At 45.4% G+C, this 26194-nt stretch overlaps 1 long non-coding RNA gene across 1 annotated transcript; it reads right to left on the reverse strand.

The window, feature by feature from the left end:
* Positions 1–1270: 1270 nt before the first annotated feature.
* Positions 1271–14755, reverse strand: LOC134902917 (uncharacterized). The gene is made up of 3 exons (XR_010175743.1): positions 14685–14755; positions 8203–8269; positions 1271–1588 (listed from the first exon to the last, which is right to left on the reverse strand). It is a non-coding gene; the product is annotated as an uncharacterized LOC134902917 (long non-coding RNA).
* Positions 14756–26194: the final 11439 nt, after the last annotated feature.

Here is a 26194-nt window from a genome sequence, read left to right on the forward strand (position 1 = left end):
CACTTTAGATTTTCCTCTGAGCTCCGTTACATATATGTAAGGAAACAGCAATGATTACATTTATTACTTATAAGATGGTTCCCTATTTGTCCCCAATTTCCCAAACTTTCCTCTCTCTTTTTCTTTTCTCTTTGCTTCTCTCTTTCGCTCTCTTATTTTCTAGCACTACTACTCTCTTTTTACTTAGTTTAACGGTATTTTACATTATGTATTTGTGAAATGGGATTTGGATATGTCTGCTCCTTCTTTATTCATTGTACTTATAATACCGTCCTTGACGCAAATTTTTATCCTTGCACTGGTCTGTACTGTATCTAAGTTGGTTATTCTTGTATACATTTCCGAGATCCTTAAAATGAATTTATTGTTCCACATTCCTGTTTGTACGTCTGTGCATCTTTCTTTCAATAAAAATATCATGCATAGAAAAAAGAGAAAACCACAATTGTTGAAAAACAGATACATTGGGGCAACACCCCTTTGAGCTATTGAGCTTACACTTTGAAGAAAAGCATGCCACTCATCTGTAATTGTCTGGAGATATTCACCATCAGAAATACTACAGGTCCTTGCACAAGCGTCACAAGACGTTGCAGGCCGTACCAGGGTTTCACCATCATTAAAAAATGCTGCCTCCTCCACAAAGACCGGAGCTGGGTGCTGCAGTGTGACATGGTTATGGATCAATGAGTTGACCTGAAAAAGGTCGACAGTGTCTAGGTAGACCCCAAAAGGTTGACATGCACGAGGTCGGCATGGGGAAAATGTCAACATAGTAAAAAAGTCGACACAGGAAAAGGTCAACAAGGTTGTTTTCTTTATTTGGTGTTTATAGTTAGGTTACTATTCTCAATCATAGTCCACATGGATGGTAAAGTATAAAAAGTTGAAAGTAAATTTTTTTGTAAAAACCCACGTCAACCTTTTTCTGTGTCGACCATTGCTATGTCAACCTTTAATAATGTCGACCTTTTGTCAAGGTTGACCTAATGCATGTTGACCAATAGTGGTCAACCTATTGAGTGTCAACCTAAGTACTGTCGACTTAACATTCGAATACTGTGTGACATTATCCTGCACCTGCAACCTGTCACTGAGAAGGAGCCGGCATTGCAGGCACAAGTCCCCGGGGGCAGCCCAGCATGTCCGGGATAATGGGCATACCCCTTCATGGCATCACCGGGGGACATCCACGAGACTACATCCTTTCTTTGGTTGCCACTTACAACTCTGCACATAAAGTTAAGGAGTAAAGACAGCAGACATAGAGTTAAACCTTCACATGTCTTTATTAAGCAAAAATAATAATGAAATAATAAAAGCAAAAACTTTTACAACAAAAGCAAGATTTGAAATACAAATGTCCAAGTGACAGCTTGTTCTCGTACCAGACTAAAGATGGAATACAGCATCTGTGAATGGGGTCAGGCTCCTGATCTATATATCCCCAATTGGCAATGCTGGAAAGGTGCTCTCTACCTGCATGCTGTAATGGCCATAAGTGACTGGAGGTGACATGTTCTCTTCCCGAATCTCATGATTTAGATGCAGGTGTTTTTGTTTTTAGGTTTCTATGGCACACTTGATGCTGAAACAAAAGACCACATTTTTAGTCCAGAAATATTTCTCCAAGAACGAGATCAACAGTGAGTAGGTCAATATGACAGTGCTTGCGCTGGGATCTCTACATTGTTCTAATGGTACTCAAGAAGCGCCTGTGGCATCTGTTTGCATATGCTGTGGGCCTGCGAGCGGCCATTAGGCAGTGGCATTTTTTATTTGCTGCTGGTTGCAAGCCGTGCTTGGTTCACGGCCAGATCCAAATTCAAAATGCCCCAGAGGAGCATAAGAAAAGAGTCTGGGTGCTGAGAGGGAGAAAAGAAACCTCATAAATAAGGAAGACTGAAGAGATGGCCACGGAAGTAACCCTGGCGGAGGAAGGAAGAGTAGGCGTTGCTGACCAGGATGGGTCAGCAACTGAAACAAGTAGCTGAAAACTGGAGAGTTATGCAGTAATGTAAAGGAAATGAGGCAAGTGATTCTCCCCACTGCAACCTGTTCCAGCACCATGGTAGATGGCTTCAGCCACCTCAACTCATTTAGCCCTCCCCAGGGTTCTGAGAATTAGGCTCATGAGCACATTCAGGCCTCAGGCATGTGATGTACTGTATGTTAGATGGACAGAAAGCCTGTGCCCCTATTAAGTGACCCTAGGCATTAGGCCCAAGTCACTGTGTGATTATTTAAAAGTGGGGATATGGAAATATCAGGGAGCACAGGCCTTGAACCTGGCTAAGTAAAGGCCCCCTGATATTTCTATTCCCCCACTTCAAAGTATCCACTTTGACCACTGCTATGGACCTTACAGGGGTGATGGTGGACAGGGTCACTGAGTATTCACTGTGCAATAGAGTACTCCAATGAAAGAAATGAAAGTTTGGGGTATTTATTGTCTATTGCTATTTCATTATATATGTGCTTATGTGAAAGTTACTGCATATAAGGCTCTATTCATGTAGAAAATGAAAAATTAATTGTTACTTATCACTATTGATTGAATATGTTCAATGCAATATATAGCTTTGATAAGTAGCAATTCATGTATACTTACCCTTCCGGTGATGCGATCCAGTATCCAGAACTCTGATGGTGCTGTCTTCTCTTGTGATCCCCTCTGCATGTGTCAGCGGCTGAGGTCAGGGTTGGCTGCAGTGGCTGCTGGGATTTCAGGGGCTGAGCTAGCGCCAGGTGCCAGGCAGAGAACATTTTTTTGCACTGAAGTTCAGATTACGCTATTCTGAGATGGCAAATCTGAATATCCTGGAGAAGCGGAAAGCTGAGCTTTCTGTCCTTTCATGAATCACACTAACCATACTAAAGTATTCATGCTCTGAGTGGGGTGCCACTGGAGAAGTCAGGAACTTCTCCACGGTAACCTGCTTCATCAATAGCACAAAGCAGAGAAAATCCATTTTCCACAAAATAGGGCTTTTCTCTGCTTTATAAATAGTCCCCATATTTAGAATACAAGGTGTTGAAGTAGTTATGAAATTTGCTTTTTCTACTTAATAATAGCTAAAAAAGTGCTGCAGAAGCTGAAGTTAAAGAAGTGCATTTATTTCCCATAAAAAATTTAGTTTATTTTTTATTCATCATAGTTTTAATAAGAAACCACTGCATATTGGGCTTAATTTAGATCTGATCATAGATGTGCTAAATTTAGAACATCTATGATCATTTACTCAGACATGCCGGGGACACACAGCACAGGGCTAGTCCGCCCCACTCCCCCCCGCACAGGTGCAAAAGCATTGCACGGCAGCAATGCATTTACACCTGGCGAGTAGCTCCCTGCCAGCACAGCTCCCGGGGTGCATCGGCTGCATGTGACATCACGCAGCCGCCGTGGCCCACCCACCCAATGGTCCGGACACGCCTGCGTTGTCCAGACTGCACCCCGCTAACGGCGTTCTAACGCTGTTAGCATGCCCCCTCCCGCCCCGCGACCGCCTCTGCCTGTCAATCAGCTGTTTGTATCTCACTTGGCTCCTGGGGTGCTTACGTGCAGAGCTCCCGCTGCACGTGTGCACTCCACATAGGTATTCAGAATGCAATCGCTGCTGCTGCAGCGATCCAGTTTGAATTACCCCCATTGTTATCTTCTCATTTGTGTTGTATTGAATGTCATTTCCATAGTGGTAATTATTTTCTACTTATTCTTTATTGTGTGATATCTCATGTCATTTGTATATTCTGCATTCTTTTTCCATGGACCTACAGATGGGTCCACATTTATCTTGACATTTAATAGGATTAACTGAGACTGGTCAATCGGACTTAATCCCCTCCTTTAATGACTTAATTCCCATGCAGTATTGTTCTCTGTATTGTATTGCAGCTGAGAACAATAGATGAAGGGTTTATGCTAATAAGTAATGTTGTGACTAGGCGCAGAAAACTAGTCAAGATAACGGTGGACCTATCTGTATAATCTCATAACCTTTTCTGCTTAACAAGGTTGTCACGTTAAGTCATGTTACTGTGTACCGGCCTAGTCTCTTTGCTACAGAGAGGAGAAGGCGGAGGAGTCATTGTCAGGAGAAAGGAAGATCCACTGGAACTGCCATCTCTATTGCATTTTTGAAGCATTTGTATAACCATTGTTGTTATGTCACATTGACAACAATTATAGAACATTGATACTACAAAATGTTTGGTTTTATTATTTTTGCAAATTATAGTGCAATTTATGCATTACTTCTACAGATTTTTCTAGCATACGACATAACATTGTACACAATTGTTCTACATCATTTTATAACAAGAAACAGCAGCAATATGCCATGCTATAATGTACTTTTTCCCACAAATCAGTAGAGCTGACAATGGTCTTTGTATAAGAAAATTCGGTGCAACCTATTAATTCATTTCAAATAAAAATAAAATAACTGTAAATGTATCACTTAGTTAAACTGTGTTGGTCACTTTAAACAGCAGCTCCCAATGGATACCTGGTATACCTGATCAATATACAATTTACAAACACCTTGAAACAAGTATGTACAGCACCAACATATTTTAATAGAATAAACCTTTAAAAATAATATACATATAAAAATAATACACATATACAACACAATTGCCTTCAATAAACAAGCATAAGAATGGTGCAATTGCTACAAAGCTAATTAGAAATTGGACACAGGGGGTGATTCAGAGTTGATCGTAGCTGTGCAAAATTTAGCACAGCTACGATCATGCACACTGACATACGGTGGGGGAGGATGCCCAGCCCGCATGTCAGTCCCTGCCCCGTCTCAGAAGTACAAAAGCATCGCACAGCGGCAATGCTTTTGTACTTTTGGAGTAGCTCCCGGCCAGCGCAGCTCCTGCGCGCTGGTCGGGAGCTACTCATCGCTGCCCGGGTCGCAGAGTCTGCATGTGACATCACACAGCCACCGCGGCCCGCCCCCGGCATGGTCCGGCCACGCCTGGGTCCGTGCCCCTGTCGCGGTAGTGTATGGGGCCCTTTAGGATCCTTTTGGGCTGAATCACCCCCTGTGTCCAATTTCTAATTAGCTTTGTAGCAATTGTAGCAATTGCAGCATTCTTATGCTTGTTTATTGAAGGCAATTGTGTTTTATATGTGTATTATTTTTATATGTATATAATTTTAATGGTTTATTCTGGCTTAGAAAATTTGTTAGCACTCTCTTATCCTTGTTTCAAGGTGTTTGTAAATTGTATGTTGAGCTGACAATGAGCCTGATTCAGAGAGCACCCTTTGTGTGCAGCAACTGTGCTAAAATATGCTAATGCCGCAGGAGCCATTTTACTGTATGTACAGTAAATAGACACCTTCTGCCAGTTCCTGTGATCCATTGCTGGTCCTAGGACATACAGTAGCATAAGATCATCTTCCATGTCCCCAAATGGCCTTAGCGTGTCAATCATGCAGCGGCTTAAGGTGTATCATTGTCGCAGACACTTATCTGCACATGTGCAGTACAACATCCATTGGAGATGTACATGAACCTGAATTAGGCCCAATATTATATATAGTACACATAACAGCTTAATGGTAGCATGGGTTTAGCACAGTGGCTTAACTTGCGGCAATGCAGCTGGTGCAATGCACCAGGGCCCCCACCGCAAGGAAGGCATTACAGTGAGTCAGACTGACTTATTATAAGCTGCCAGCCGGCGTGCTGCGAGCCACCAAACTCGGAGTGGCCATCCTCCCCTCTCATCCACTGCCCGGCTTTTTCTTTTTACTACCAGTGCCGGGGGAGAGGGAAATGGAGATGTCACATGACCATCCCAAGAAAGAACTGAAAGTATCAGAAAGGGGGTAAGAGAAGGAGCAGCGGTGGCTTAAAATGTACAGGTAGAGACAGTTTACATATTTTATTTAGTGGAAAACTGCACCCCCCCCCCCCTTCCCCACAGGAGCTTTTTGCACAAACTCTACTGCGCATGCGCAGGTCTCCAGGAACATGGCGCCCACGTCTCGTTCCCGGTGACATCATCAGTATGCCTGTGCAAATCTGCAGGACTCCAGAGGGGTAAGTATACCATATGCGTGCAGTGTGTTCGGTGTTGCCCCCCCTCCCCTGGACCTAGCGGCCCATGTGCACCGCACTCACTACACCCATTATAGAAATGTCTATGGATGAATATTTACACCCACATATATAGGGTACTGGTCCTGCTTATACAGGACTGATACAGTATAACGTTAAATAAATAAATAAATAAATAAATAAATAAATGAGTTGTAATCTCCCAGTTCTCATGATCATTTCATCAATGAATCAGCACCCATCTATTAGCTTGAGATGCTGCCCTAATCCTGAATAAGTGTGAAGAACCATAGTCTGCCTCAGAGAAGCAAACTCATAGACTACGAATGTACATAAATTGTGAAAGAGTTAGAAAACACGTGTCATCTTGCTGCAGTAGACCCACACCCACACCGCATACGCACATATTGTGACCAGCATTCTAAGAGGCACATCACATTACTATATTCATTTGGGGTATAGAGCTACTCAACTTTAAGAGCTCCTACATGTTTTCTTATAAGAGCCTGCAGCTGGTTGGGGTTATCCTGCTGTATAGACTATAACATTCTGTGTGTTAATGTACAACTCTGAAGGGCTGCAATCTACACTGTAACAGGCTCCAAAGCTCCAGAAACCATAGTAGATCCTATTGTAGGGGTGTGGTATGGTATGCCGGCGGTCGGGCTCCCGGCGACCAGCATACCGGCGCCGGAAGCCCGACCGCCGGCTTACCGACAGTGTGGCGAGCGCAAATGAGCCACGCTATTTTATTCTCCCTCCAGGGGGGTCGTGGACCCCCACGAGGGAGAATAAGTATCGGTATGCCGGCTGTCGGGATTCCGGCGCCGGTATACTGTGCGCCGGGATCCCGACAGCCGGCATACTGAAGACCACCCCTATAGTAGCATACAGTACATGACACTGTAATGTGAGTTTCCTCTAATATTGATTTACCGGTACTTGTTTTGAATAACAGAAATGCACTTTTGTCTTTCTATGTACGTCAGTTCAAAAACTACTTTACTGTCTTCTCTTTACAGAGCGCTCTAAATTTTATTTTCACTTTAATGTAGTGTCAAGAATGCAGTGACTTGATTTATTTAATTATCTATGTATTTGCATTCCTAGCACCTAATACAGTAGTATGAGACAAAGCACTTATGCTAATATGCACCTGTTTGCATTTTAATTTTCAATTGCTAATTAATCCGTTGCTAACATTTTACCTGCGCAAATAAATGTATAATGGATATATACAAGTGATAACTTTTCTCCTCTTTCTGGAAAGGACTTTTATTTATTTGTTATTGCTATGTTAAATGGGGAGACAGACGGAACTAAATAATTTGGCTATGCTAGTGCCTGCATAAATACTATATCTGCTGTATTTTCCATGTGGGAAATATATTATTTTAATTGCCAGAAAATCTAGAATGTGAGTCAATGTTCACTTTATCTTTTACAATCTATATAAGCAAGATGAAAAAGAACATTTTTATTACCAAGTATATCAATGAATATTATCTGCGCTATGTTGTAATTGTGAGATTTATCCAAATTACCCTGCCACACTGAGAGATGAAGCTTCCAAATTCTTTTCTAGCACATGCCTTTGGAAGACCGCAATGAAATCTATAGCACTGTCTGGCTGGAGAACTATTGATAAAACTATTAACATACAGTACTGTATGTCTCCAAGTAACTGTCCAAACTGACCCCTTCTACTCATTATCAAAATGTCTGTTCTCAAATTTCCTTCTTAAATTAATATTGCAGTGACTTTTTGTGAGTTAATTAATTAACTAATGTTTCAAAATCCCCTCTCAACAATTATTTGAACCCAGCAATAGTAAATTATGTGGACAGTTTGGTAGTGGAGTGGAATGCTGTTTCTGCCAATGGGATATATTAAAGCAGGACAGCAGCTGTCAGGCCGCTTATTGCCCACCACTGTGTTAAAGGGTTAGGTATAGTTTTGCAGAATATTATTTACAAACAGAAATTTGCCAAAATGTATGACATGCAAACATGATTTGTTGCAGGAGATTAAGATGGCCACTTTGTTGATAGGTGTTAAGGGTTCCAAATTATCATAGTGGGGCGGATTAATAGAAAAGTTAAAGATTCTCCCCCTCACCTGCACCAGCTTTGCATCCTGGCGGCATCTGCTCAGCTGACGGCTATTTTTGGAAGTGTGTGGGAAACTGAGGAAGAAAACAAAGCCAAGCTACAAGAGTTTACTTTTGAATGCATTAACAATAATTAGTCAGTACTGACTGGGAAACAAAAAAGTGAAGACAACTCAATAACATTTCAAAAAGAGGTCATGACCAATTTGCGTCTCCCATGAGTAAGACTATTGTGATGCCACCCACTGTCACAATTGCGATTGCAGCTCCTCTGAAAAAATGTCTCTTGAACTGAGAAGCATCAACAAATACAGATGAGTAAAGACAACATGCTAGTTGTACTCCCGAGGGTAATTTGAAATCCTTCAGGAATTACTGACAGCCACAAACCCAAAATGTGTGCCAATGTTAATTATGCCCCCTTCCCTGTGAAGGCCAGAGACAATTGAAGCTTGTTATAAATTGACAAACTAAGTATAGGGACTCCCCAAAGATGTAGTGGAACCTTTATAGTCAGTCTGGTCTGACACCAAAACTAAAATTTTTGGAAGTAAGAAGTCTGTCATGGAGCTGGTATTCACCAGAGACTCCTGCATGGATTGCACCCCCCTCTCAAACCCTCCCCCCTCCCCTCCCCCCCCCCCAAATCGGAAGGATGGACAAGTGGAAGAAAGGTCTGAGTTCACATATTGAATAGTGAGGTGTCAAAGTAAATGCTTTATTCCTCTAATGCATTCATATATGGACACAATACAGTAGGTCTCAAGAGTGTTGACTCTTAAGATAAGTACAATTTGTTAATTGTAACTTCTGGAATTATAAATGATATAGTAGAGATATGGACTTAATAGTACATTTTGCAAGACCACCCTGAAATCTAGAGGCCAGAAAATGTAAGGTGCTTTTTTCTTTTAGTGTAAAAAGGGAACTAATCGCAAACTGACCTTTCAAAATTGAAACTCTTTGATAATAGTGACATATATAGATTTCTTTCTATTTATTAATGAGTCATTAGTTAATTCCAGGGTCATGGTGGTAACTGTCAAGGTAACATGAGTAGCTGCTGCTTTGGGATCTGATATCCTCTACCAGCTACTCCTGGGAGTTGCAATGCAACGCAGTGTGAGCAAGGCATTTGAAGCCTTAAAATACTGTGCACAAACTAGCTTTCTAGAACCAAATAAAATTTTGCTTCATGGGGTAAGGGATCACTGATGTTCCTCAGAAGATGGCAAAAGAGATGGATGTTTGCCCTCATAAACTAAGTGAGGCGAGAGAAGGGGGTTGATTGTGAATGATATCAGAGATTAATGAGGAGGCATGATGATAAAAGGATTAAGTAGTAATTTTTTTATGGGGGATTGATAGAGGAAATTATATGAAAAATGTTTGGCCATATGATTTTGCAATTTGGTTTCTCACAACAATATGGTGGTAATTGATTACAGGGGAGATTGATAATATGAAAATGATGATAGGGCAGTAAACATGACTGTGTTAAAGTTTTGCTATGGTGTCCACAATTTTCCTAGTCTGGGATAATTCAGAGAGGTGAGTTGTAGGTTTCAAACTAGCAATGAGACCAAGGAGCTCTCTTTATGCTTTATGACAGTGTGCCCTGTGCATCTTATTATCTTACTGTCTCTTATAATTGTGGCACCACATTAGATAGAGGGAAATAGGCAGTGCTAGATTTCCCCAGGTGCTGCAGAGCCCCTTTCCCCCAATAAAAATTCACCTTCCACAATGAGCCCCCAGTAAGTGTCCAGCAAGAAATTGTCTGCTTAGAAGCAGGACACCCAACCTTGTTGGGATCATAAAGGACAAACAGAGCGTCTGACTTCCTGTGACGATAAGTTCTCTTCACATATATTTTCAAAGCCCTCACAACATCCAAGGACTTTGAGGTAATTGAGGAGTCAGTAGCCACTGGCACCACAATAGGTTGGTTGATATGAAAAGCTGACACAACCTTTGGAAGAAATTGCTGACGCGTTCTGAGCTCAGCTCTATCATCATGGAAAATCAAGTAGGGACTCTTGCATGACAATGCCCCCAATTTCGACACATGTCGAGCAGATGCCAATGCCAACAGAGTGACCGCATTCCAAGTAAGAAACTTGTTGTCCACGTCATGTAAAGGCTCATACCAATCCGATTGCAGGACTATATTAAGATCCCACAAAGGGTGGTTGAATATGCAGAACCCTTTTCAAGAATGTCTGATCCTCAGGAAGAGCCGCCAATTGTTTCTGGAAGAAAATGGACAAGGCCGAAATCTGGACCTTAATGGAGCCCAAGCGTAGGCCTACATACACACCTGCTTGCAGAAAGAGGAGAAACCGTCCAAGTTGAAACTCCACCGTATGATACTTCTTGGATTCACACCAAGACACATACTTTTTCCAAATCTGATGGTAATGTTTTGACGTTACTCCCTTCCTAGCCTTTATCAGGGTAGGAATTACCTTTTTTGGAATGCTTTTCCGAGCTAAGATCTGGCGTTCAACCTCCATGCCGTCAAACGTAGCCGCTGTAAGTCTTGATAGGTGAATGGCCCCTGTTGGAGAAGGTCCTTGCGAAGAGGAAGAGGCCACGGATCCTCCAGCAGTAATTCTAGAAGATCCGTGTACCAAGCCCATCTTGGCCAGTCTGGAGAAATGAGGATCACCTGAACTCTTGTTCTTTTTATTAGTTTTGAGAATCCTTGGGATGAGCGGAAGTGGAGGGAACACATCCACCGACTGGAACGTCCACAGAGTGACTAGTGCATCCACCGCCACTGCGTGCAGGTCTCTCAACTTGGAACAGTACCTCCGAAGCTTCTTGTTGAGGCGAGAGGCCATCATGTCTATCTGAGATACACCCCATTGGCTTGTCACCTCTGCGAACACCTCTGGGTGAAGGCCCCATTCAACTGGAAGGAGATTATGTCTGCTTAGGAAGTCCACTTCCCAGTTGTCCACTCCCGGAATGAAGATTGCTGACAGCGCCACCGCATGCTTTTCTGCCCAGAGGAAGATTCTTGTTACCTCTGACAGCGCAGCACTGCTCTTCGTTCCGCCCTGTCTGTTTATGTAGGACACTGCTGTGACGTTGTCCGACTGAACCTGAATGGTTTGATTTTGCAGAAGATGTGCTGTTTGTAGAAGGCCGTTGTAAATGGCCCTTAGTTCCAGAACATTTATTGGAAGGAGAGATTCCTGACTGGACCACCTTCCTTGAAAGTTTTCCCCTTGGGTAACTGCTCCCCAACCTCTGAGACTTGCATCCATGGTTAGAAGGATCCAATTCAGAATCCTGAACCTGTGGCCTTTGAGTAAGTGAGAAGTTTGTAGCCAACAGAGGAGCGAAATTCTAGCTTTTGGTGACAAGCATAACCGCTGGTGCATGTGAAGATGTGATCCCGACCCTTTGTCCAGGAGATCCAGATGGAAGAACCTCGCATGGCATCTTCCGTACTGAAGAGCCTCATAGGAGGCAACCATATTCCCCAGAAGGTGAATGCACTGATGAACCGATACCCTGGCCGGCTTCAGGAGTTTCCCGGACCACTGATTGGATCACCAACGCTTTCTCCACCTTCGGCACTTCCGTATCGAGTATCATTCCCAGGAAAGGCAGTCTCCTTGTCGGCTCCAAATGTGACTATGGAAGATTCAGGATCCACCCATGATCCTGGAGTAGTCGAATTGAGAGAGCAATACTCTGCAACAACTTCTCCTTGGAAGATGCTTTTATCAGCAGATCGTCCAAATATGGAATTATGTTCACACCCTGCTTTCGGATGAGTAACATCATCTCCGCCATGACCTTGGTGAATACCCTCGGTGCTGTGGAGAGGCCAAATGGCAGTGCCTGGATCTGATAGTGACAGTCCAGCAGCGCAAATCTGAGATAAGCCTGGTGAGGCGGCCAGATCGGAATGTGAAGGTACGCATCCTTGTTATCCAGGGATACCAGGAATTCCCCCTCCTCCAGACCTGAGATCACTGCTCTCAGAGATTCCATCTTGAATTTGAACTCCCTCATGTAGGGGTTCAATGACTTTAGGTTTAATATCGGCCTTACTGAAACGTCTGGTTTCGGTACCACAAACAGGTTTGAGTAATAACCCCTGTGTTGTAGGTGGAGTGGAACAGGAACAATGACATTTGTTTGAACCAATTTTTGGATGGCTTCCTATAGGATAGTGCTGTGTGTCAGCAAAACTGGTAAGCCTGATTTGAAGAATCTGTAAGGTGGGAGTTCTTGAAACTCCAGTCTGTATCCCTGGGCCACAATATCCTTAACCCAGGGGTCTAGGCATGATGACGCCCAAACGTGACTGAAAGCTTGTAATCTCGCTCCCACCTGCCCGACCTCCAGGCTGGGAGGTCCACCGTCATGCTGAAGATTTTGAAGAAGCAGAACCAGGTTTCTGTTCTGGGAACCTGATGGTGCAGGTTTTCTGGACTTTCCTTAACCTCCTCTAAAGAAGGTGGGAGGGGGTTTGGATTTTTTCAATTTTGCGGTCCCAAAGGACTGCAGTGTAGGCGAAGGATAAGATTTCCTAGCCGTTGGTGCTGCTGAGGGAAGAAAGGTTGATTTACCCGCAGTTGCCATGGAGATCCATGCATCCAAAGCATCCCCAAACAGAGCCTGACCTGTGAAGGGTAGGTTCTCCACACTTCTCTTGGATTCTGCATCCACAGTCCATTGACGTAGCCAGAGTGGTCTGCGTGCCGAGACCGCCATAGAAGTAGCCTGTGCATTCAGCATGCCAAGGTCCTTCATGGCCTCCACCATGAACGCTGCAGAATCCTGTATGTGAGGTAAGAACAAATCAATGTCACTTCTATTCATAGTATCTAAGTCCTCTAGCAATGTGCCTGACCACGTTACTATGGCTTTAGAAATCCACGCACAAGCAATAGTGGGCCTTAAAGCGACACCATTATCTTTGTATAGTGATTTGAGTGTAGTCTCAATCTTGCGGTCAGCCGGTTCTTTAAAAGCGGTTGAACCAGGAACGGGTAAAACCACCTTTTTTGACAACCTAGATACAGATGCGTTAACTATAGGTGAGTTTTTCCACTTTTTTCTATCCTTTTCAGGAAAAAGAAAAGCAACAAGAACCCGTTTCGGGATCTGGAATTTTTTCTCTGGGTTTTCCAAGGATTTTTCAAACAAACAGTTTAACTCCTTGGAAGCCGGAAAGGTAACCAAGGATTTCTTACTTTCTGTAAAATAAGATTCCTCCTCCTATTCAGGTATGGTCTCAGAAATGTGTAAAACATCCCTAATGGTTTCAATCATTAGTTGCACCCCTTTAGCAAGGAATGTGTGATACTTCACCGCTGTGGTGCCTCTGAGTTAGTTATTTGAGCTGTCATCGCAGCTAAAGCAGTTTAATGAGCCCTGGGAGCAGAGACTGCGGGGGTTAATTTCCCCATCCTGGCTGCTAGGCAACAACAGCATCCAGGGGGGGAAGAACCAGCAGGGCGCTGGGACCCAGTGCCTGCAACGAGTTACCCAGCAGCGCGGGAAGTCTGCCCCATCCAATCATTAGGATTGGATGGGGTGCTTAGGGGGAGAGAAGAAGGGCGGAGGTGAGCCGGAGAGTGAGAAGGAGCACCGCCTGTGAGGAGTTTTGTTGGCGGCTGATGGCATGAAGAGCAGCGGAAAGCGCAAAGGAAGTAGACAGGGGAGCCGCAGCCAGAGCAAGGAGAGAGACGCGGATGGGACCAGCTGCAGGCAGAGAGAGGTGCCGCTGCACCAGGAGAGCTGTGAAGACACGGCTGGGAGCAGCGCCACCTGTGTGGCCGAGTGAAGAGCAGGGGGAGAGACTGTTGCGCCACGGGTAGCGGCACAGAGTTACCAGCAGCCCGAAAAGCGGGATCCCAACTTCCAGCACCCGGGAAGGGCGCACGGAGGTGACCAGCGGGGACACGGACCACACTGCAGGTACACTCACCATTGCCACCCCAGTTGGCTGTTAGTGTTCAGAATCTCCTCCAGCTCGCTGATAAGTTGGGGAGCGGCGCCCCTGTGTAAAGAATTTGGCACTTTGCCGTAGAACACTTGGGACTCTGAGGCTCATTCCTAAGATCCATTCCCCTTAGCTGGCAAACGTGTAGCCTGTATGACAGTGAGCTGCACAGAGTCACTGAGAACTGTGATACCATCCCTACCAATGTGACTTGATCACTGGAGCAGAACATTATTTATATGTGGCAGATGATTTGATTATGCTCCGCACAAACTGTACCTGCCTGTTGATTCAACCCGGACTAGGGATAGAAACCCCATTGTGATCATTGCGGGACTGTACGCTGCTAATTGACTCACCTTTTCCGTGGATACAAATATCTTTCTGAACGTGAATGCTCATAACACTGCTAATTGGCTTACCTTGTCTTGGATACAAATGCCTTTTATCACCATTATTCATTGTTGCTGTGTTACATTTAAAGTTACCCACCCTGCACATTTTCCTATAACTACTTACCTGGTTTTAGTGGACACTATCTGAGGAGTTCACCATTTCCGTGCAGGCCTTATAAATCTGAGACACTGATATTAAACGGAAAACAAAGTGCACGAATTGAATTTTATTTCTGGCGCACAGCCCCACCCTGTGGACAGTCTACGATTGTGCAAATTTAGTGCCAGAACATTTCTTGCCTGACATCTCTCAAAGTTGGTAATTGTATTGTAATGATTGATGTTTGCCGTTATCAGATGCCGAAGTAGTAAGATTGGTTATGCTGATAGATAGTGTATGTGTTTCGCTCTAACCACAATTGACTTTACAGCAGTGACTAATCACCTCCTTCCAAATAAAATTGTTGTCACCATCGATTCGTTCTATCCTTTATCTGCGGGGTCCTTTCTGGGGTGTCCATTCTTCTGCCACAGGCTCCTACGGAAGAAGTCGTGAGAGGTTTGGAATATGCAAGCGTCGTTTGGAGAAAAAAGATATGACTCTACTCCAACACAGGGGTGCTATTACAGATGTGTGTCCCCCCTGCATATCCCCATCACCGTCCCCTGTATTAGAGTCGGTATCAGTGTCAGCTTGCATTATCTGAGCAAGTGTACGCTTTTGTGGGCATGTAGGTGAGGTATTTGATGAAGTAGTGGGGGCCAAATATTGTAACCCCTCCGTAGATTTCCTCAAAAACTGCATCTCTTTTTCAGTATTTGACATCCTTGTAGAAATCTGGGATATCATTCCCCTTAAAGAATCCACCCATGGGGATTCGGATTCAGGAGGCTGAGACAGCATATTGCAGTCCTGAGTACATGGAATAGACTCCTCGGGGGAAGATAAACACTCTGCAGCACAGGACACACAGAGCCATCTTAACAGCAGTGTAGGCCCCTGGGCACAGCAATGCGCTGGGGCCCCTACCCACTCATCAGCGGCAGGGGTGGGGGGTGCTATCAGTGGCAGCTTTGCTGTCCCGTGGGTGGTAGGAGGTGTTCTGTCTTCTGCTCAACATGTAAGACCTGGAGCAATAATGTATGCTAATTATTCCTTTACTGCATAGATGGAGCTCGAGGGAGAACACTAAACTGTAGTAAGTGGCATTGGGCTGAATGAAGGGGCCATGTTCATGACTTCCAGGGTGGTAGGGGATGTTTCATACATAGGGGAGGGTCGATAGTGGAGTGGGCTTAATATTCATCTTTTTCTGGTGGGAGGGCAGCATGCATGACTGCAGATATCTCAAGTTCCTGGAAACAGATTTCTTAGTTTAAATGGGATAAAAAAAATGAGAGTCCCACCTTTCAGGAGGGACTGGGGACTTGGGGATCAGAGTTCAGTAGCCAGAGCATTCCACCGGTGAAAATATAAAACTGCATATTAGGTGTATGGAGCTGGAGCAGGGACCAGCTGCTTGAAGGCTGATATCTCTGGTTCTGGGCACAGTAGAGACAAGCTGCCAGTGCTTTCCAAAACGGGAGAGTCCCAGATTTTGAACTATACCCTCAGAAAAACTCTAAGTCAGACAGAACCCGAGATATCTGGTTGGGAAGAAAAATTAACAGGCTTGGATGGGGACCACTACTTTGAAGTCGGATATCTTTGGTTCCCAAGGGCCGATTTTCAAAAATGTGGTACCCCTGGAAAGAGGGGACCCTCAGCTATCAGCTTATGGCCCTTTTACCCCTGGGGCCCTTGGGCAAGAGCCCATTGAGCCCATACGAAAAGACGGCCCTGAGGACACAGAGTCCTTAGACATGGTAATGTGGGATACACACATTTACACACACACGGGAAAATGTCAGATACAGTTTTCCCCAGAGTACCTTTAGAGAGTCACAGAGTCTAAGCCACACAGCGCCCTTGTGAGCAGTTATTATGATAAAAGCCCGACGCTGAGTAACCAACCTTAATAGGTTGATTATTACTAACAATGCACTCACCTCCTGTCTATAACACCCTGGTACCGCAGTAACTGGAGTTATGTGGAGGGTCAGCGCTCCCTGTCAGAGTCTTCTTCTATGTCTGCAGGGAGGAAAATGGCGCTGGTGAATGCTGGTTCCGCTCTGAGGAGAAGCCCTGCCCCCAGTAATGGCGCGCGGCTTCCCGCACAAGTTTGATTATATTGCCCGGAGGTATCTATGCTAACAGCGGGATTAGCCCCTGTTAGCATCTGTGACCAGTTTAGGGTGACCACGCTGCCCAGGACGCCCCTCCAAGCGCCTGCAATAAGTGTTGCTGAGCCTTCCTGGAGCGCAACCTGTCAGAGCTGCGCTCCCACCCTTATGCCGCCATACCCGCTGGCGACCCGCTAACAGAGACGCCGGCGCTGTACTCACCACTCTTCTATCTTCTGGTTCTGTTAGGGGGTGGCGGTCGTGCTGCAGGAGTGAGCGGTCGCCTCGTGGGCTTGCGATCATCACCCTCAGGAGCTCAGTGTACTGTCAGCGGAGATAGAGAACCATTAACTTCTAGAGTTGGTTCCTACTCCCCCCTAAGTCCCACAAAGCAGGAAGGTTGTTGCCAGCAGCCTTCCTGTACCTAATGTTCTAATAAAATTAAAAAAACTAAGAAACCTCCTAAGAGCTCCCCTAGCTGTGACCGACACCTCCGGGCACATTTTCTAAACTGAGTCTGGTAGGAGGGGCACAGAGGGAGGAGCCATCCCACATTATTAATCTCTTAAAGTGCCCATGGCTCCTAGTGGACCCGTCTATACCCCATGGTACAAATGTGGACCCCAGCATCCTCTAGGACGTAAGAGAAAAAATAAGATTTTAAACCTACCGGTAAATCTTTTTCTCGTAGTCCGTAGAGGATGCTGGGGACTCCGTAAGGACCATGGGGATAGACATGGGCACTTTAAGAAAGACTTTTAGGTATGGGTGTGCACTGGCTCCTCCCTCTATACCCCTCCTCCAGACCTCAGTTAGATAAACTGTGCCCAGAGGAGAAGGACAGTACGAGGAAAGGATTTTTGTTAATCCAAGGGCAAGATTCATACCAGCCACACCAATCACACCGTATAACTTGTGATATACTAACCAGTTAACAGTATGAAACCAACATAGCATCAGTCCAAGACCGATGAAAACTATAACATAACCCTTATGTAAGCAAAACTATATACAAGTCTTGCAGAAGTAGTCCGCACTTGGGACGGGCACCCAGCATCCTCTACGGACTACGAAAAAAAGATTTACCGGTAGGTTTAAAATCTTATTTTCTCTTACGTCCTAGAGGATGCTGGGGACTCCGTAAGGACCATGGGGATTATACCAAAGCTCCCAAATGGGCGGGAGAGTGCGGATGACTCTGCAGCACCGATTGAGCAAACAGGAGGTCCTTCTCAGCCAGGGTATCAAACTTATAGAATTTTGCAAAGGTGTTTGACCCCGACCAAGTAGCAGCTCGGCATAGTTGCAGTGCCGAGACCCCTCGGGCAGCCGCCCAAGACGAGCCCACTTCCTAGTGGAATGGGCCTTAACAGATTTTGGTAACGGCAATCCAGCCGTAGAATGCGCCTGCTGAATCGTGTTACAGATCCAGCGAGCAATAGTCTGCATTGAAGCAGGGGCGCCAACCTTGTTGGCCGCATATAGGACAAACAGTGCTTCTGTTTTTCTGACTCTAGCCGTTCTGGCCACGTAAATTTTCAAAGCCCTGACTACATCAAGGGACTTGGAATCCTCCAAGTCTCGCGTAGCCACAGGCACCACAATAGGTTGGTTCATAGGAAAAGATGACACCACCTTAGGCAAGAATTGAGGACGGGTCCGCAATTCCGCTCTATCCATATGGAAAACCAGATAGGGGCTTTTATGAGACAAAGCCGCCAATTCCGACACTCGCCTAGCCGAAGCCAAGGCTAATAACATGACCACCTTCCAAGTGAGATATTTTAACTCCACCGTTTGAAGCGGTTCAAACCAGTGCGACTTAAGGAAACTTAACACCACGTTAAGATCCCAAGGCGCCACCGGAGGTATAAAAGGAGGCTGAATATTCAGCACTCCCTTCACAAAAGTCTGTACTTCTGGGAGAGAAGCCAATTCTTTTTGAAAGAAAATGGATAAGGCCGAAATCTGAACCTTAATGGAGCCTAATTTTAGGCCCAAATTCACTCCAGTCTGTAGGAAGTGAAGGAAACGGCCCAGATGGAATTCTTCCGTAGGAGCATTCCTGGCCTCACACCAAGAAACATATTTTCGCCATATACGGTGATAATGTTTAGCTGTCATGTCCTTCCTAGCCTTTATCAGCGTAGGAATGACCTCACCCGGAATGCCTTTTTCCGCTAGGATCTGGCGTTCAACCGCCATGCCGTCAAACGCAGCCGCGGTAAGTCTTGGAACAGACAGGGCCCCTGTTGCAACAGGTCCTGTCGCAGAGGAAGAGGCCACGGATCTTCTGTGAGCATTTCCAGCAGATCCGGATATCAGGTCCTTCGTGGCCAATCTGGAACAATGAGAATTGTTCTCACTCCTCTTTTTCTTATTATTCCCAACACCCTGGGTATGAGAGGAAGAGGAGGAAACACATAGACCGACTGGAACACCCACGGTGTCACTAGGGCGTCTACAGCTACCGCCTGAGGGTCTTTTGATCTGGCGCAATACCTCTGTAGCTTTTTGTTGAGGCGGGATGCCATCATGTCTATCTGGGGCAGTCCCCACTGACTTGCAATCTATGCGAAGACTTCCTGATGAAGTCCCCACTCTCCTGGATGCAGGTCATGTCTGCTGAGGAAGTCTGCTTCCCAGTTGTCCACTCCCGGAATGAACACTGCTGACAGTGCGCTTACATTATTTTCCGCCCAGCGAAGAATCCTGGCGGCTTCCGCCATTGCCACTCTGCTCCTTGTGCCGCCTTGGCGGTTTACATGAGCCACTGCGGTGATGTTGTCTGACTGGATCAGAACTGGTTGGTCGCGAAGTAAGGTCTCCGCTTGACGTAGGGCGTTGTATATGGCCCTCAGTTCCAGGATATTGATGTGAAGACAAGTCTCTTGACTTGACCAAAGACCTTGGAAGTTTCTTCCCTGTGTGACTGCTCCCCAACCTCGGAGGCTCACGTCCGTGGTCACCAGGATCCAGTCCTGAATGCCGAACCTGCGGCCTTCTAGAAGGTGAGCACTCTGCAGCCACCACAGGAGAGATACCCTGGCTCTGGGGGACAGGGTGATCAACTGATGAATTTGTAGATGTGACCCGGACCACTTGTCCATTAGGTCCCATTGGAAAGTCCTCGCATGGAACCTGCCGAAGGGAATGGCTTCGTATGATGCCACCATCTTTCCCAGGACTCGAGTGCAGTGATGCACTGACACCTGTTTTGGCTTCACTAGATTCCTGACCCGAGTCATGAGTTCCTGAGCTTTTTCTATCGGAAGATAAACTCTTTTCTGGTCTGTATCCAGAATCATGCCCAAGAAGGTCAGACGAGTCGTAGGAACCAACTGCGACTTCGGGATATTGAGAATCCAGCCGTGTTGCTGTAACACCTTCAGTGAAAGTGAGACGCTGTTCAGCAATTGCTCTCTTGATCTCGCTTTTATGAGGAGATCGTCCAAGTACGGGATAATTGTGACACCTTGCTTGCACAGGAGCACCATCATTTCCGCCATCACCTTGGTGAAAATCCTCGGGCCGTGGAAAGCCCAAACGGCAACGTCTGAAATTGGTAATGACAATCCTGTACCGCAAATCTCAGGTACGCCTGATGAGGTGGATAAATGGGAACATGAAGGTATGCATCCTAAATGTCCAGAGATACCATTAAACCCCCCCCTTGCAGGCTGGCGATGACCACTCTTAGCGATTCCATCTTGAACTTGAACCTTTTCAAGTATAGGTTCAGGGATTTTAAATTTAAAATGGGTCTGACCGAACCGTCCGGTTTCGGGACTACAAACAGGGTTGAGTAATATTCCCTCCCTTGTTGAAGCAGGGGAACCTTGACCACCACCTGTTGAAGATACAATTTGTGAATTGCATTTAACACTATCTCCCTTTCCGGGAGAGAAGCTGGTAGGGCCGATTTGAAAAACCGGCGAGGAGGCACCTCTTCGAATTCCAGCTTGTAACCCTGGGAAACAATTTCTATTGCCCAGGGATCCACCTGTGAGTGAACCCAGATGTGGCTGAAAACTCGAAGACGTGCCCTCACTGGGGCGGACTCCTGTAGCGGAGCCCCAGCGTCATGCGGTGGATTTTGTAGAGGCCAGGGAGGACTTCTGTTCCTGGGAACTAGCTGTGTTGTGCAGCTTTTTTCCTCTGCCCTTACCTCTGGCAAGAAAGGACGCACCTCGTACTTTCTTGTTTCTTTGTGATCGAAAGGACTGCATTTGATAATGTGGCGCTTTCTTAGGCTGTGAGGGAATATAAGGCAAAAAATTTGATTTACCATCTGTAGCTGTGGAGACCAGGTCCGAGAGACCTTCCCCAAACAATTCCTCGCCCTTGTAAGGTAAAACCTCCATATGCCTCTTTGATTCGGCATCACCTGTCCATTGCCGGGTCCATAGGACTCGTCTAGCAGAAATAGACATAGCGTTGATTCTAGAACCCAGTAGACTAATGTCCCTTTGAGCATCTCTCATATATAAGACAGCATCTTTTATATGCCCTAGGGTCAATAAAATGGTATCCTTATCTAGGGTCAAAAGTTCCGCTGATAAGGTATCTGTCCATGCTGCTACAGCGCTACAAACCCAGGCCGACGCAATCGCCGGTCTGAGTAAGGTACCAGAATGTGTGTAAATGGACTTCAAGGTAACATCCTGCTTGCGGTCAGCAGGATCCCTGAGGGTAGCCGTATCTTGGGATGGCAGCGCTACCTTTTTGGATAAGTGTGTCAATGCTTTGTCCACCCTAGGGGAGGATTCCCACCGTATCCTGTCCGTTGGCGGGAAAGGATACGCCATAAGAATCCTTTTGGAAATCTGCAGTTTTTTGTCTGGAGATTCCCAAGCTTTTTCACATAATTCGTTCAACTCATGTGAGGGGGGAAAGGTTACCTCAGGTTTCTTTCCCTTATACTTGTGTACCCTCGTGTCAGGGACAGGGGGTTCCTCTGTGATATGCAAAACATCTTTTATTGCAATAATCATATATCGAACACATTTAGCCAATTTTGGCTGTAACTTTGCATCATCGTAGTCGACACTGGAGTCAGAATCCGTGTCGGTATCTGTGTCTACTATTTGGGATAGTGGGCGCTTTTGAGACCCCGAAGGTCCCTGCGACATAGGGACAGACATGGGTTTACTCCCTGGCTGTTCCCTAGCTTCAGCTTTGTCTAATCTTTTGTGCAATAAATTTACATTAGCACTTAAAACATTCCACATATCCATCCAGTCAGGTGTCGGCGTTGTTGACGGAGACACCACATTAATTTTCTCTTCCTCCTCCTCCCCCTGAAAGCCTTCTACCTCAGACATGTCGACACATGCGTACCGACACACCACACACTCAGGGAATCCTCTTATCTGAAGACAGTTCCCCCACAAGGCCCTTTGGAGAGACAGAGAGAGAGAGAGTATGCCAGCACACACCCAGCGCTATATGACCCAGGAAAAAAACACTATATAAATATATGTTTACCCAGTAGCGCTGTTTTTACATATATATATGCGCCAAATTATGTGCCCCCCCCCCTTCTTCAAAACCCTCTTTCACCATGGAATAAGCAGGGGAGAGTCTGGGGAGCTTCCTCTCAGCGCTGTGCTGTGGAGAAAATGGCGCTGGTGAGTGCTGAGGGAGAAGCCCCGCCCCCTCAGCGGCGGGCTTCTGTCCCGCTCAAATCTACTAAAAACTGGTGGGGGCTCTTTATAAATACAGTGCCCAGCTGTATATATATATATTTTAGCCAGAGAGAGGTTTACATGCTGCCCAGGGCGCCCCCCCCTGCGCCCTGCACCCTTACAGTGACTGCCGTGTGTGAGGTGTATGGGAGCAATGGCGCACAGCTTCACCGCTGTGCATTACCTCAGTGAAGATCATGAAGTCTTCTGCCGCCTCTGAAGTCTTCTTTTCTTCTTATACTCACCCGGCTTCTACCTTTCGGCTCTGTGAGGAGGACGGCGGCGCGGCTCTGGGACGGACGGCGAGGGTAAGACCTGCGTACCGATCCCTCTGGAGCTAATGGTGTCCAGTAGCCTAAGAAGCAGAGCCTTGAAACTCACAGAAGTAGGTCTGCTTCTCTCTCCTCAGTCCCTCGATGCAGGGAGTCTGTTGCCAGCAGGCTCCCTGAAAATAAAAAACCTAACAAATATACTTTCTGACAGGAAACTCAGGAGAGCTCCCTGTAATGCACCCAGTCTCCTCTGGGCACAGTAGTAAACTGAGGTCTGGAGGAGGGGCATAGAGGGAGGAGCCAGTGCACACCCATACCTAAAGTCTTTCTTAAAGTGCCCATGTGTCCTGCGGAGCCCGTCTATCCCCATGGTCCTTACGGAGTCCCCAGCATCCTCTAGGACGTAAGAGAAAGGATTTATGCCACTTTGGGGCAGGTTGCAAAAGGGTGTGTAGCAACTGAGGGAGAAGGGGCATAGCCACACCAGAGTCACTTTTACTTTTACTTATGGCATGGGCTCTACCTATCATGTCCCACAGGTCTCTGTGCACCCACTGGCCTAATGCCCGACACCTGGAGGTCTAGAAGGGGGGGGGTATATTACCAGTGGCCAAGGCCACCTATCAGTAAACTGCAGTGGGGCTATCTAAGTAAGTAGAGACTGCAGTGGGGAGCTTAATTTAGCTCTTTGATTCCCACCACCTGCATCACCTGCTGGTTCTCATCTTCTTTATTCTGCCGCTGGCTCGTCCTGGCCTTTTCCGTGGCTGCTGTAGCCGTTCTCCACTCTTCTTCCATTGACCATGAGTAGGCAGATCTATCACATGGCCAAACGTGATTGTTTCACCATGCCTGTTTCTGATTAGCTCATGGCTGGCGCCAAGTTCAAATAGCCTCCGCTACCTATTGGTCACCAGCTCATGGTTGGCACCAAATTTAAAATGGCACGGCACCAGCTTGCCCAGCATTCGGCAATTAAAAATCAAGGTGGCGTCCATTTATGTCCACAGAGCTACCCACCCTAGTTACGGCCCTGCGTACAGCCCCACGTATGTATTTAAAAGCTGCCTTTTACAGCTTGTGCAACAGAGGGATCTATTCAAATCATTCCCCATTGTGTCCTAGCTGCTGCTGCTCATAGCTCCACCCATGTCCTCCTCCCTACTCCACTGCACTCACCACCTCAGCAACATGAGCGTAGTCTTCATTCTGGGTAGTCTTACATCTCTCTTGAGGTCTTATAATTCATAACTGCTTTGTCTGCACATCCTCAGCAACTCCGGACGGTCTCTCTGGTAATGCAGCCCTCTGTCTATTCATTAATTGCCTACCCTCCCTCATTCTGCAGGAGGCTCCCTGAAATAGTAGCAATCTCCCTCACTCCCTGAATGGTCCCTCAATCTCCCTGAAAAAAAGAAATCATAGATACATACATTTAAATGGGATCATCAGCGCCATTTCCCTGTATTGGTTATAAGGCACAATGATCCCTACGGCTACATGCATTTTAAAGGTTTCTTGTGGCCACTTACAGTATATGGAACCTCTTGTAAAACACAATACACAAACAAATCCTGCAAAATATAAGAGTACTTTCTTCAACAAGTAGGTCTTACTAACTTTGGGGCTCATTTACATTTGGATGTCAGTCATTTTAATGACACGCCTCTCAGATGTAGCAGTACATGTCCGCACTGATAGGTGTTACTCTCACATCTCCCTGAAATGCTTTTTCAAATGTAGGCAAGTATGGTCTATTCTCTGATGGGACACTTTTCTCCTGGTTCTCTGGTCTTCCAAAACTCTTCACAGCCTGTCTTCAAGCTGCGCATGCACACCTTGAAGAAAGTCTGCAAAGAGTCTGAGCAGTAGAAGAAAAGTCTCACACTTCCAAAAAGCTGTCTCAATTATATTAGTAAGGGAGGCATGATGATATTTACACTAAGGCCCTCATTCCGAGTTGGTCGCTAAGAGTCATCGCAACGCAAATGTACGAAATGTAAGTATCTGCGCATGCGCAAATGCGTGATTACGCATGCGCGAGTACATACGTACGACAACTGTGCTAAATTACTCAGAAAAAAAAAAGCCGTAACTTGCAAACGAAAACGAGGAGTGGCGTGGGCGTGGCGGAGGCGAGACTTCGCAATGCTCCGACATGGGCGTGAAAGTGGGCGTACAGTGTGGGAGTATGCAACTCGCAATGGGCGTGTTTTTCGCAAATAAACATTGTCGCTGTTAAAACTAACATAGGAAACCGTAGCAACATTCACGCAGCAGCCGAGTAGGTCTGCAGTTACTCTACATTTGCGAAGTACTGGTACAAGTGTGTATGCAGTAATTAACAGTTAATTGGAGAGCACATTCATCTGATGTCCAATTACTTGTTAATTAATGAGCAGATGAAAGTTACCAACCAGCAATTGTCTGAACACACATTACATGTTTATTCTACTCACATATAAATCGCACACACTGTCAAATAAGGGTGTTATTGTGGTTTTCGTTGGTGTGTAAGCATTTGTGAAATGTTTTAATGTGTGTTAGACTACCAAATGCAAACAAGTGAAATTATTTGTGTAAGTTATTGAAATCTTCAACATTTTTTAAAAATAAACCAACACCCACATAATGCAGCATGCACTATTATTTAGTCTTAAAAGTCACAATAATATTTGTTTTTAATATCTGACAATGTTTTAAATTATGTCCTGTTGACCATAGATATTTCTACAAAGTGTCGGGTCTGTTTACTTAATATGGACATTAAAGTGTGGTGCAAAACATACCTTTTTTAGTTTTTTTTTTTTTTTGGAGAAATTGCAGATTGGTCTCCAAGTGTCTATATGCTGACCTAATCTTTCTGGAAATAAGATTTACCCAATGCATTACCTTGAAGAAACTGCACCAATTTTTAATATATATTTTTTATTACTGAAATAATATTTCACACCATTTAAACAACATGGCTCCACGTGAGTCTCACAGGCAGAGATGGACCAAGCAGCAAGCAGATGGCACTGACAATAATTATATAGCAGAACTCAGTACTCTGCAAAATTCTGCTTCTGACAAAAGTATATTTTTAAAGCATAAATAAAACATATTACACACCCTGCCACACACAAATTTTATACCAAATGAGAAAGAATTAGGATCCACCACACAAACACAATACATAGCACACTAGTAAGAGGAAGATGGCTCTGGTGTTTATACAAATAAACTCACAGGCTACAATACCTCCAAACAGAAAGAAAACATTTCACTAAGAGGGAGTTATCCATTCTGGCCACACAAGCCAACTCCAAAATAACATAGAGGCAACAACAAAAACATGGGTGCTGCCCATCTGGAGAGACATCATTTTCTTCTTTTTCTACCCGCCTGAGGCTGTTCTTCTTTGGAAGGTCTGCGGAGCGACCTTCGTTGGGCCTGCCCAGTGTCCTGTT

This window comes from Pseudophryne corroboree, chromosome 1 (genome assembly GCF_028390025.1).
Source record: "Pseudophryne corroboree isolate aPseCor3 chromosome 1, aPseCor3.hap2, whole genome shotgun sequence".
Taxonomy (NCBI): Eukaryota; Metazoa; Chordata; class Amphibia; order Anura; family Myobatrachidae; genus Pseudophryne; species Pseudophryne corroboree.